The sequence below is a fragment of the Stegodyphus dumicola genome, chromosome X2 (assembly GCF_044657685.1).
Source record: "Stegodyphus dumicola isolate Sdum_Otavi_A_Nest chromosome X2, ASM4465768v1".
Classification (NCBI taxonomy): domain Eukaryota; kingdom Metazoa; phylum Arthropoda; class Arachnida; order Araneae; family Eresidae; genus Stegodyphus; species Stegodyphus dumicola.
Genome location: NC_140781.1, coordinates 110,282,840 through 110,294,961, shown reverse-complemented (window position 1 = coordinate 110,294,961; position 12,122 = coordinate 110,282,840).

The window sequence follows — 12,122 nt, the reverse complement described above, 5'->3', positions numbered from 1 at the left end:
TAAGGTATTTCTTACGCCTTCCTAGCGTGGTGTAGTGGTTCTGCACGCTGGGACGGTATTCCAGATGTTCGTGATTCAATTCCCGGCGAAGGTGTTTGCTATTTTTCATCTTTCCTGCTTCCAAAAATATCCAACTGTCTCTACAGTGGCACCCAAACTAAAAGGGTGTTGGATGGATTTGGCAATTGTGTTCCCTAAAAACCCCAGTTGCCCTTTAAAAAGGAGAGTATATAAGGTATTTCTCCCACTTTTCTAGCATGCCTCCATGGTGTGGTGGTTCTGCACCCTGGGCTGGTATTCCAGAGGTCTGTGGTTCGATTCCCGGCAAAGGCATTTGCTAATTTTTCATTTCCAGTTAATCCTAATGTCTCTACAACCTATTATAAAGAATTTTATTCATTGTCCTTTTCTTGGAGCTTCATGATTCAATTCTGACTTCAGGTATTGCACATTATTCAGCAAAATGTATAGTATAATGAATGAAATAAAAAAAAAAGTTTTAAAATCAGTATTATATTTTTAAAGTTTTTCAGCTTTAAAAGTTTGAATAAGGAAACATTTATGTTGACATTAATAATTACTTATTATGAAGCTTTTAAAAAAAGAAAATAATTACTCAGCATCTCAAAACCTTGATTTTGTTTGCTGCAAAAGCTGAGTGAGAAACCATCCTTTGATCTTTTAGATAGTTTTCGGCAGTTTCTGCCCCCATAGTTGCATAGTCATAACTCTTTTCTCGCCCACAAAGGGTTAAAAGGAACAACTTGCTTAATTCTGTAATTCTGTCTAGACCAGGGATGGCAAACCTATATAACAGGTATTTTGGTGGCATGCCACAGGTACGTATTCACTTATGTTTTCTGAAAACAGTATTTCAAAAGTAAGTCTGCAAGGCTAGTGGCCGTGGAAGGTGGATTTGGAAATGAGCACAAACATAGGTGCCATTATGACATTTTCCAAAATGGAAGGGTGACTAGTATCCCCACCACCATGGAAGTTTCTGTAGGGAAAACTGACTTTTTTTTAGGCAATATATCAGTGGGGTGATTTATAAAAAAAACACAAACCTAATTGCAAATTATGACAGTTTCAATTGTGTTTTCTTATATTTGAATATGAAGATGGTATGCAACAAACCTGATATTTCAAGACATAACAAAGTAATTTTTTTGTGAATGAGAGCACTTTTGAATGTTATCATCTCCTTTATTGATTCAGGCAATTTGGATTTCTAAATGCAATAGTCTGAGAAAGTGACGAGATAAAAAGCTTCTATACTATACAGAAACTGAATTTTTAAATAATAGCCACATAAAATATTTACATTAGAGTAGTGATTCTTATACTGTGTCAAGAGACAAAGCATAATTTTGAAAATTAAACATTTTTATGTAGATTCGATGCTTTGCATCAGTGTGAGAAAGAGATCGAGATTTGAAACTTCTGGTTCTTTAAAGGATTACTGAAATCAAAGCAGAGGTTTAAAGATGATTTTTAAAAAGAAGTATAACAAGTGGCACACTGGACACCTGAAAATAATAAACTGTAATTTAACTGGCACCCTAATTGATAAAGTTGTCACTGATCTAGACCAGTGTTTTTCCAAACTGTGGTCTGTGAAAAAGTATGAAACTGAGGTTAGAGAACAAAACATTGTCTACTTTCATGCATTTAATGCAAATTAAAACAACACATAAAATAAATTGAAAGAGGAATTGTGAAACAAAGTGGTCTATATGATATGCATAATAAATTTAGGTATAAGGTATTTTCTCCCTCCTTCCAACATGCCTTCGTGGTATAATGGTAGGACATTTAGCGCATATTTGAGAGTTCCAGGTTTGAGTTCTAGCAAGGCATTGCACATATTTCATGCCTCTGCATCAAAATAACCTAATGAATTTACAGCGGTACCTGAAATGAAAGGCAGTGGACAATAATTAGTTGCCACCAGCATTTGGCAATTGGGTCTCTAATCCCCAGTTGCCTTTTAAGAGGGTAGTATATAAGGTATTTTTTCCTTCCTTTCTGCATGGCTATGGTGTAATTGGAAGTATACTCACTGCATGTTCCGTAGGTCTGGGGTTCGAGTCCCAGTGAGGACATTGCACATTTTTCACATCTTCTGCTTCAAAATAACCTAATGAATCTACATAGTAATGAAGCACAACATGAGATAGCTTACATTTCCAATGAAATACATGCAGAATGCATTTCTGGTAGTGCTTCTGTTGCGAGTAAAAAGAAGTGTTTCACGTGTCACTTTATTATTTTTAAAGTGTTAGTTTTCTGTTGACTTTTTACTTTGTCAAACTGGTAAGTAAATATAAATTTTTACTAACTAATAAGTGTTATACTTTTGTTTGAAAAATTGAACATTGCAGTTTTCTTCTACAAGGAGATATGCAAGAAAAGTAAAATTTCACTGGTTATTTCACATTTCCTTTTCTACCTGTAAAAAGCCTTTAAATCAGCCACTCAGCAGTATTGAAATGTCACTGAAAACTAAAAATTAAAAAAAAAAAAAAATCATATTATTTGTTTAATTTAATTACTTCTCTGTGCCCTTTTTTTGTAACATTAAAATTTGAACGAAATTTTATTTTATATGTATGTTATAAAAGTTGGAATGATTATTTATGTTATTTATCTGTTATATCTGGGTTTTAATTTAGTGTAACTATAAACCCAAATTTACTTTAGTGTTTCCATAAAAAGTGTTCCATGATAAAAAAAAGTTTGAGAAATGCTGCTTTAGACTGTCATGTAAGCATAGAAAAAATGCAACATTCATCCCATGTTATTAGATGACTTAAAGCATAGATAGTAGTTGCATATCGATGTACTGCTCCTCAGCTAAAAACTTGCCTGCAAACTTGGAAATGGCTGTGTGTGAGTTATAATCAGATAAGCAATCCGAAGGAAATTTGCATCTTTTACATTATAGGGCGGTTGCATGTCAAGTAATTTTCTTGATACTTTTAGCAAGAAATGTTCTTATCATTCTTTCACTGCAGTAAAACTCTCTTATTGTAAAAATATCTCTCTTAATTCAGTTATTTCAGTGAATAAATGTTTAAATATAGAAGACGCGCATCTACCGGCAAGACTGAAAACAAGAGTAGTGCCATAAAAGAGAAAAAGCACAGATTTAGTTTGGGTAGTAGGCATTTGGCACAGAAATAATTTGCTAGAGAAAATTGTGTAACATGTGTTGTTCTATAGTGGAAAAGATCATAAAATTTCAGTAAATGGAATTTTAAAAATTTATATGAGTTCAATTATCATAATGAAAGTCACCAAATTTCAGGATGTGCTATCTCTAGCAGCCTGTACCTGACATGGGAAACCATGCATATAATAGTTATTCATTTTTAACAAGCCCTATTGCCATTTTCATATGTATTCTTTTTGTTGTATTGTAAGTTCCAGTAGATTTTGGTGACAAATCATATATTTTTGTCTTAAACCCAATTTTAAAATATATGCTCCTGGAATATGTTTCCACTAGAAGTAATTGTGGCAACATTTCTGAAGAAACTTATTATTTTGCTGCAAAATCACTCAAGGAAACAATTGCTCTGAATCTGTTCATAAAGTGATTGCATGAAATTTCCATCATAAGACATTTTATAAGTAGGTTTATTGATTGATTTTTTAGGATAAATATCTAAAATGCAAAATATGTATATAATAAATAATTTTTCACAATTATAAGTCATTCTGTTGAAATTTGCCAAATTGTACTAATATGTAAGTACATTTAAAAATGTATAATTAATTAAATTTTGTATGATCAAAGCAAATGAAAAATAAATAAATACAAGAATTTGTGGATGATGACTCCACACCCAGGATTGTAATTGGGTCCCCTAAAAACCCCAATCGCCCTTTAAAAGGGGAAGTATATAAGGTATTTCTTATGCCTTCCTAGCGTGGTGTAGTGGTTCTCCACGCTGGGACGGTATTCCAGATGTTCGTGATTCAATTCCCGGCAAAGGTGTTTGCTATTTTTCATCTTTCCTGCTTCCAAAAATATCCAACTGTCTCTACAGTGGCACCCAAACTAAAAGGGTGTTGGATGGATTTGGCAATTGTGTTCCCTAAAAACCCCAGTTGCCCTTTAAAAAGGAGAGTATATAAGGTATTTCTCCCACTTTTCTAGCATGCCTCCATGGTGTGGTGGTTCTGCACCCTGGGCTGGTATTCCAGAGGTCCGTGTTTCGATTCCCGGCAAAGGCATTTGCTAATTTTTCATTTCCAGTTAATCCTAATGTCTCTACAACCTATTATAAAGAATTTTATTCATTGTCCTTTTCTTGGAGCTTCATGATTCAATTCTGACTTCAGGTATTGCACATTATTCAGCAAAATGTATAGTATAATGAATGAAATAAAAAAAAAAGTTTTAAAATCAGTATTATATTTTTAAAGTTTTTCAGCTTTAAAAGTTTGAATAAGGAAACATTTATGTTGACATTAATAATTACTTATTATGAAGCTTTTAAAAAAAGAAAATAATTACTCAGCATCTCAAAACCTTGATTTTGTTTGCTGCAAAAGCTGAGTGAGAAACCATCCTTTGATCTTTTAGATAGTTTTCGGCAGTTTCTGCCCCCATAGTTGCATAGTCATAACTCTTTTCTCGCCCACAAAGGGTTAAAAGGAACAACTTGCTTAATTCTGTAATTCTGTCTAGACCAGGGATGGCAAACCTATATAACAGGTATTTTGGTGGCATGCCACAGGTACGTATTCACTTATGTTTTCTGAAAACAGTATTTCAAAAGTAAGTCTGCAAGGCTAGTGGCCGTGGAAGGTGGATTTGGAAATGAGCACAAACATAGGTGCCATTATGACATTTTCCAAAATGGAAGAGTGACTAGTACCCCCATCACCATGGAAGTTTCTGTAGGGAAAACTGACTTTTTTTTAGGCAATATATCAGTGGGGTGATTTATAAAAAAAACACAAACCTAATTGCAAATTATGACAGTTTCAATTGTGTTTTCTTATATTTGAATATGAAGATGGTATGCAACAAACCTGATATTTCAAGTCATAACAAAGTAATTTTTTTGTGAATGAGAGCACTTTTGAATGTTATCATCTCCTTTATTGATTCAGGCAATTTGGATTTCTAAATGCAATAGTCTGAGAAAGTGACAAGATAAAAAGCTTCTATACTATACAGAAACTGAATTTTTAAATAAATGCCACATAAAATATTTACATTAGAGTAGTGATTCTTATACTGTGTCAAGAGACAAAGCATAATTTTGAAAATTAAACATTTTTATGTAGATTCGATGCTTTGCATCAGTGTGAGAAAGAGATCGAGAATTTGAAACTTCTGGTTCTTTAAAGGATTACTGAAATCAAAGCAGAGGTTTAAAGATGATTTTTAAAAAGAAGTATAACAAGTGGCACACTGGACACCTGAAAATAATAAACTGTAATTTAACTGGCACCCTAATTGATAAAGTTGTCACTGATCTAGACCAGTGTTTTTCCAAACTGTGGTCTGTGAAAAAGTATGAAACTGAGGTTAGAGAACAAAACATTGTCTACTTTCATGCATTTAATGCAAATTAAAACAACACATAAAATAAATTGAAAGAGGAATTGTGAAACAAAGTGGTCTATATGATATGCATAATAAATTTAGGTATAAGGTATTTTCTCCCTCCTTCCAACATGCCTTCGTGGTATAATGGTAGGACATTTAGCGCATATTTGAGAGTTCCAGGTTTGAGTTCTAGCAAGGCATTGCACATATTTCATGCCTCTGCATCAAAATAACCTAATGAATTTACAGCGGTACCTGAAATGAAAGGCAGTGGACAATAATTAGTTGCCACCAGCATTTGGCAATTGGGTCTCTAATCCCCAGTTGCCTTTTAAGAGGGTAGTATATAAGGTATTTTTTCCTTCCTTTCTGCATGTCTATGGTGTAATTGGAAGTATACTCACGGCATGTTCCGTAGGTCTGGGGTTCGAGTCCCAGTGAGGACATTGCACATTTTTCACATCTTCTGCTTCAAAATAACCTAATGAATCTACATAGTAATGAAGCACAACATGAGATAGCTTACATTTCCAATGAAATACATGCAGAATGCATTTCTGGTAGTGCTTCTGTTGCGAGTAAAAAGAAGTGTTTCACGTGTCACTTTATTATTTTTAAAGTGTTAGTTTTCTGTTGACTTTTTACTTTGTCTGCACATTTTTCACATCTTCTGCTTCAAAATAACCTAATGAATCTACATAGTAATGAAGCACAACATGAGCTTACATTTCCAATTAAATACATGCAGAATGCATTTCTGGTAGTGGTTCTGTTGCGAGTAAAAAGAAGTGTTTCACGTGTCACTTTATTATTTTTAAAGTGTTAGTTTTCTGTTGACTTTTTACTTTGTCAAACTGGTAAGTAAATATAAATTTTTACTAACTAATAAGTGTTATACTTTTGTTTTAAAAATTGAACATTGCAGTTTTCTTCTACAAGGAGATATGCAAGAAAAGTAAAATTTCACTGGTTATTTCACATTTCCTTTTCTACCTGTAAAAAGCCTTTAAATCAGTCACTCAGCAGTATTGAAATGTCACTGAAAACTAAAAATTAAAAAAAAAAAATCATATTATTTGTTTAATTTAATTACTTCTCTGTGCCCTTTTTTTGTAACATTAAAATTTGAACGAAATTTTATTTTATATGTATGTTATAAAAGTTGGAATGATTATTTATGTTATTTATCTGTTATATCTGGGTTTTAATTTAGTGTAACTATAAACCCAAATTTACTTTAGTGTTTCCATAAATTTTAGAACTTAAAATGTTCCATGATAAAAAAAAGTTTGAGAAATGCTGCTTTAGACTGTCATGTAAGCATAGAAAAAATGCAACATTCATGCCATGTTATTAGATGACTTAAAGCATAGGTAGTAGTTGCATATCGATGTACTGCTCCTCAGCTAAAAACTTGCCTGCAAACTTGGAAATGGCTGTGTGTGAGTTATAATCAGATAAGCAATCCGAAGGAAATTTGCATCTTTTACATTATAGGGCGGTTGCATGTCAAGTAATTTTCTTGATACTTTTAGCAAGAAATGTTCTTATCATTCTTTCACTGCAGTAAAACTCTCTTATTGTAAAAATATCTCTCTTAATTCAGTTATTTCAGTGAATAAATGTTTAAATATAGAAGACGCGCATCTACCGGCAAGACTGAAAACAAGAGTAGTGCCATAAAAGAGAAAAACCACAGATTTAGTTTGAGTAGTAGGCAGTTGGCACAGAAATAATTTGCTAGAGAAAATTGTTTAACATGTGTTGTTCTATAGTGGAAAAGATCATAAAATTTCAGTAAATGGAATTTAAAAAATTTATATGAGTTCAATTATCATAATGAAAGTCACCAAATTTCAGGATGTGCTATCTCTAGCAGCCTGTACCTGACATGGGAAACCATGCATATAATAGTTATTCATTTTTAACAAGCCCTATTGCCATTTTCATATGTATTCTTTTTGTTGTATTGTAAGTTCCAGTAGATTTTGGTGACAAATCATATATTTTTGTCTTAAACCCAATTTTAAAGTATATGCTCCTGGAATATGTTTCCACTAGAAGTAATTGTGGCAACATTTCTGAAGAAACTTATTATTTTGCTGCAAAATCACTCAAGGAAACAATTGCTCTGAATCTGTTCATAAAGTGATTGCATGAAATTTCCATCATAAGACATTTTATAAGTAGGTTTATTGATTGATTTTTTAGGATAAATATCTAAAATGCAAAATATGTATATAATAAATAATTTTTCACAATTATAAGTCATTCTGTTAAAAATCGCCAAATTGTACTAATATGTAAGTACATTTAAAAATGTATAATTAATTAAATTTTGTATGATCAAAGCAAATGAAAAATAAATAAATACAAGAATTTCAGATTACCATCTCAGATAGACATTTTTCAGTTACAGCCAGAATTTATCAAAGTGGGTTACAAGAGAAATTATATTTGAAAGCAAGAGCAGTTTCCCAATAAATAGTTATATTCATATTTTTTCTACTAAATACCTTTTGGTTTAAAAATTACATATAACTTCATCATATACAACAGTGAATAGTTTTCTGGTTATAAGAAATAATGAATGTCTGTAATGTTTTTGTTAGGAGTTGCAACACTGGAACATCTTTGTAGAAATCATGTCATCCAGAAGCTCTGAAAGGTTGAATACCATTTTAATTGAAATTTTATTTGATATGTCTAAAGTTGCAATTAGAAATGTAGCATTAAGAAAACTCATTTAAATGATCTTTTAGGAGTTGTACTTACTTAAAAGAAAAATTTAACTGTTTAGTGAATATTTCCATGCTCATGATATCATTTTTTGAAAGCATACATATTTGTGAGCAGTTCTTCCCCTTTCCTAAGTGCAGAAAATTAAAATGACTACAAATTCTTCAGACTTTGTACTATGCTCTTTGCAAACATACGAGGGCCATCCAGGAAGTAGATTACGTTTCCGTCTGTGTCCGCTAGGGGCGGGGCTAGCGCGGCCATCTTGGGGTCAGAGCGTTGCGCAGCTCAGTCTGCATCTAGCCGTGCTAGTGAGAGGTTTGTGCTGTGCTCCGTTCAGATACTGTGACGGTTTGAAATGTCTGCGTTAATTGAAAATCCCGCGAGCTGCGAGGTGCGCTCAGTAATAAGGTTTCTGACTGCAAAAAACTGTAAACCGATAGAAATCTATCGGCAGCTTCGTGAAGTGTATGGGGACAACATTATCACTGAAGGTGGAGTGCGTCAGTGGGTCATAAGATTTCAAAATGGCCGAACCAATGTTCACGACGAAGATCGAAGTGGGAGACCCAGCATAGTGACCGCCGAACTTCTCGAAAAAGTCGATGCTAAAGTCCGTGAAAATCGAAATTTCACAATAACGGAACTTTCTTTGAGTTTTCCACAAATTTCGCGAAGTTTGTTGCACGAAATCATCAGCGAAAAGCTTGGTTACCACAAGTTTTGTGCAAGATGGAAGGCAAGAAGAGGTAACGAAGTGGTTGAAGGCGCAGGCGGCCGAATTTTTCGACGAAGGAATTTCCAAGCTCGTACATCGCTACGATAAATGCCTTAATTTGTATGGTGACTATGTAGAAAAGTAGTATTTGAGTGTGGCTTTCATCTGTATATAATAAAATTTGTTTCCTATACTTTGTTTATTTTTTTATTCCAAAACGTAATCTACTTTCTGGATAGCTCTCGTATCTATCAAACTACATACAGAGATGGATTAGTAAAGGAATCCACCAGCAGGCAAGTAGTAATGTTGTTGAACATAGGTAGGTCTGTTTGGGGTTCAAATCTTAGTGAACGGACTGGCTGGGCATTTTTGTGGGTTTCCCCATATGTAACGTGTAAATGAGCCAATTTACCTTAGAAAGTCCTTCGCAAAGGCATCCTTTACCTTAGGCAGATAGCCCTTGTGTGCTTTGCCATAGATAAACCAGACCAAACCTTGGACTAGTTAACAGTGTTCACTCTGTAAGTATTACATTTAACTTTGTTTTTCCCAATAAATAGTTTTCCAGTTAAAAGTAAATATAATTTTATCATCTGTGATATTCATATAGGATACACTGAAATTGTTATATCAATAAATTATATATGCAGCTGTTGGCATATTTCTGTCTAGCGATGCGACCCTTGATGCATCTTTGTTGAGTCATGCAGCCCAGAACTCTTAAACACCCATACCTTACAAGGTAATTAAAAATATAACCAAAGCCCATGTTCATGTCTCTGATAATACTGCCTATGCAAAGTGGTTATTTATATTGTTAGGAACAACTTCAGTTTGGAAGTTGTTTGAAGCAATAAAAGGAGACTGTATGTCCGTACTATTATAGTTGAATATATGAAATTTAGTTAAACCTGGTATATTGAAATTTAACAAAAAATCGTGTTATGAGCCATTATTCAAATATTTAATTTTGTTTAAAAATTAAGAAAATAAAAGCATTAAAAAACATAAAAATTCTCCGACGCTATTCCTTGTTAATGTTAATATATTTCATGTATAAAAGCATTGGTAATCTACTGGTAAAGACAAATGGGTACAGTTTCTAAAGACAGAAATAAAGCATATGAACAGTTTGTATTATTACAAAAAATAGTTCTTATTGAATTTTGTGATTAATCAATTCATTTAATGATTTTCTTCGAGTAATCCGAAGAACTTTCAGATAATGAAGGCCATATTATAGTATTTATGAAGTAGTGATTGTGAAATAGAATGCTGTATTATTAATGCTATCATGTGATAATTTTTTGTTCTTTCCTTATGGTTAAAAATTTATCTCTTGAAGTCTGCAGTAGATTTTAATCCATCCACTTAGTAATTAAAAAATAGTTTAAAAAACATACAGACAGGTATCAATATCCCAGGGAAGTTCAACATTTTTATGATTTTGAACTATGAATTCCTGAGCATTTTATGAAAATTTAGATTCAGCCAGTTGCTTAAGCTTTTTGAGGGAGGGGGAATAAAACTAAGGATATACATAAGGGAATAAAACTAAGGATACAGCTATAATTTTTGTAATTGGCAGCACGTAGTAAATATTTTTATGTCATTATTTGGTTTTCTCCACGCACACCAATTCATTCTGAAGTTTGTGGACTATAGTTTTACATCAACAAATACTGATTCATGTACTCACTTAATCCTTTCCACTAAGCAATTCACCAATATTGTATGGTGTTTAGAACTAAGAGATGCACAGGACAGTAACTACCTTCCTGTTTGGCTATTAAACTTTGCAGGATGAACCCAGCAAGCAGTGATGTGCTATAGTTTCCACAAAACGAAATTAAATGAGAAGAAAATTGTATTTTTTTTTTAATATGAAAATGAACAAGAACAATAATGATACTCTGATGATGTATGAAAGTCGTGGAGGGACATCCAAAACGATAACGTCATGATTAGAAAATAATTTAAGTTTCATGGGTGTCATAATAAATGAACAGTTATATGCAAAAATTTGCATCATATGTTGCAATCAGTGTCTCGTACAGAAAACAGTAACTATACTGCGTACCTTCATGAACTGCAGCAAATAATGGGGGGAGGGGGATATCTGCATAGTTAGAACTACAAACAAAACATATTTATTGCATTTCATGAAGTCCCCCCAAGAAAAAATAGTTTCGAACACTAATTGTGACAAAAAGTTACATACTTACTTCAATGTCTATCATTAACAAAATAAGTAATGCAATTAACTACCACAAGTGAAAATAGGAATTTAATAACATCGACTGACACTAAAATTTAGTGAGCCTGCACATGCTTGATAACGCCACACAATGACTGAGCATTGACAAAATTTTGAGATATGTTTAAGGGTATCTCATGACACCAGACTTGGGTAATTGCTTCCTTTAGTGATCCATGTTTCCCATTTCGTATGGTTCTGTGAGTTTTCAATTGGATTTAAATCTGGACTGTTGCAAGGCCATGGAAATGTAGTGATGTTACAGCCCTGCAGATTTTTTTTTTTTTTTTTTTTTTTTTAACCTTGGAATTGGAAAGTGGATATACAGATAAAAGCAGTAAGGGAAATATATAATGCAACTAATGTGCATTCTTCATACATATAATGCTTACTGCCTTGGCTCTATGGTATGGCACACAATCATTCTGGAAAATGCATTCAAAGACTGATAATATTGATCTTGCATAGTAGGTAAGAGTTTTCTCTTTTGAAATGTCTTTGTACCTGGTCCTTCACAATACCTTGGACAAACTCAAGTTGATCCACACCTTGTTTGATATTGATGTAAAATACACCCTAAATTCATCTAAACATGTAAGGACATATGATTACAATAAGGCGCTTCCAATTCGCACCACAAACGAAATCATCCAGCTGAACCCCCCATTAATACAACACAAAAAATAAATCCATTCAAAGGAAACATCCCTTAGTGTGAAAACACTTCCATGCCCTCTGAGAAATTGTATGTTTCATCCTAGGTACAACAGAACCAGGTCTAGATTTTCCATTGGTTTGACGATGGCTACCTGTTGACCATCCCAACTGGCGAGGTT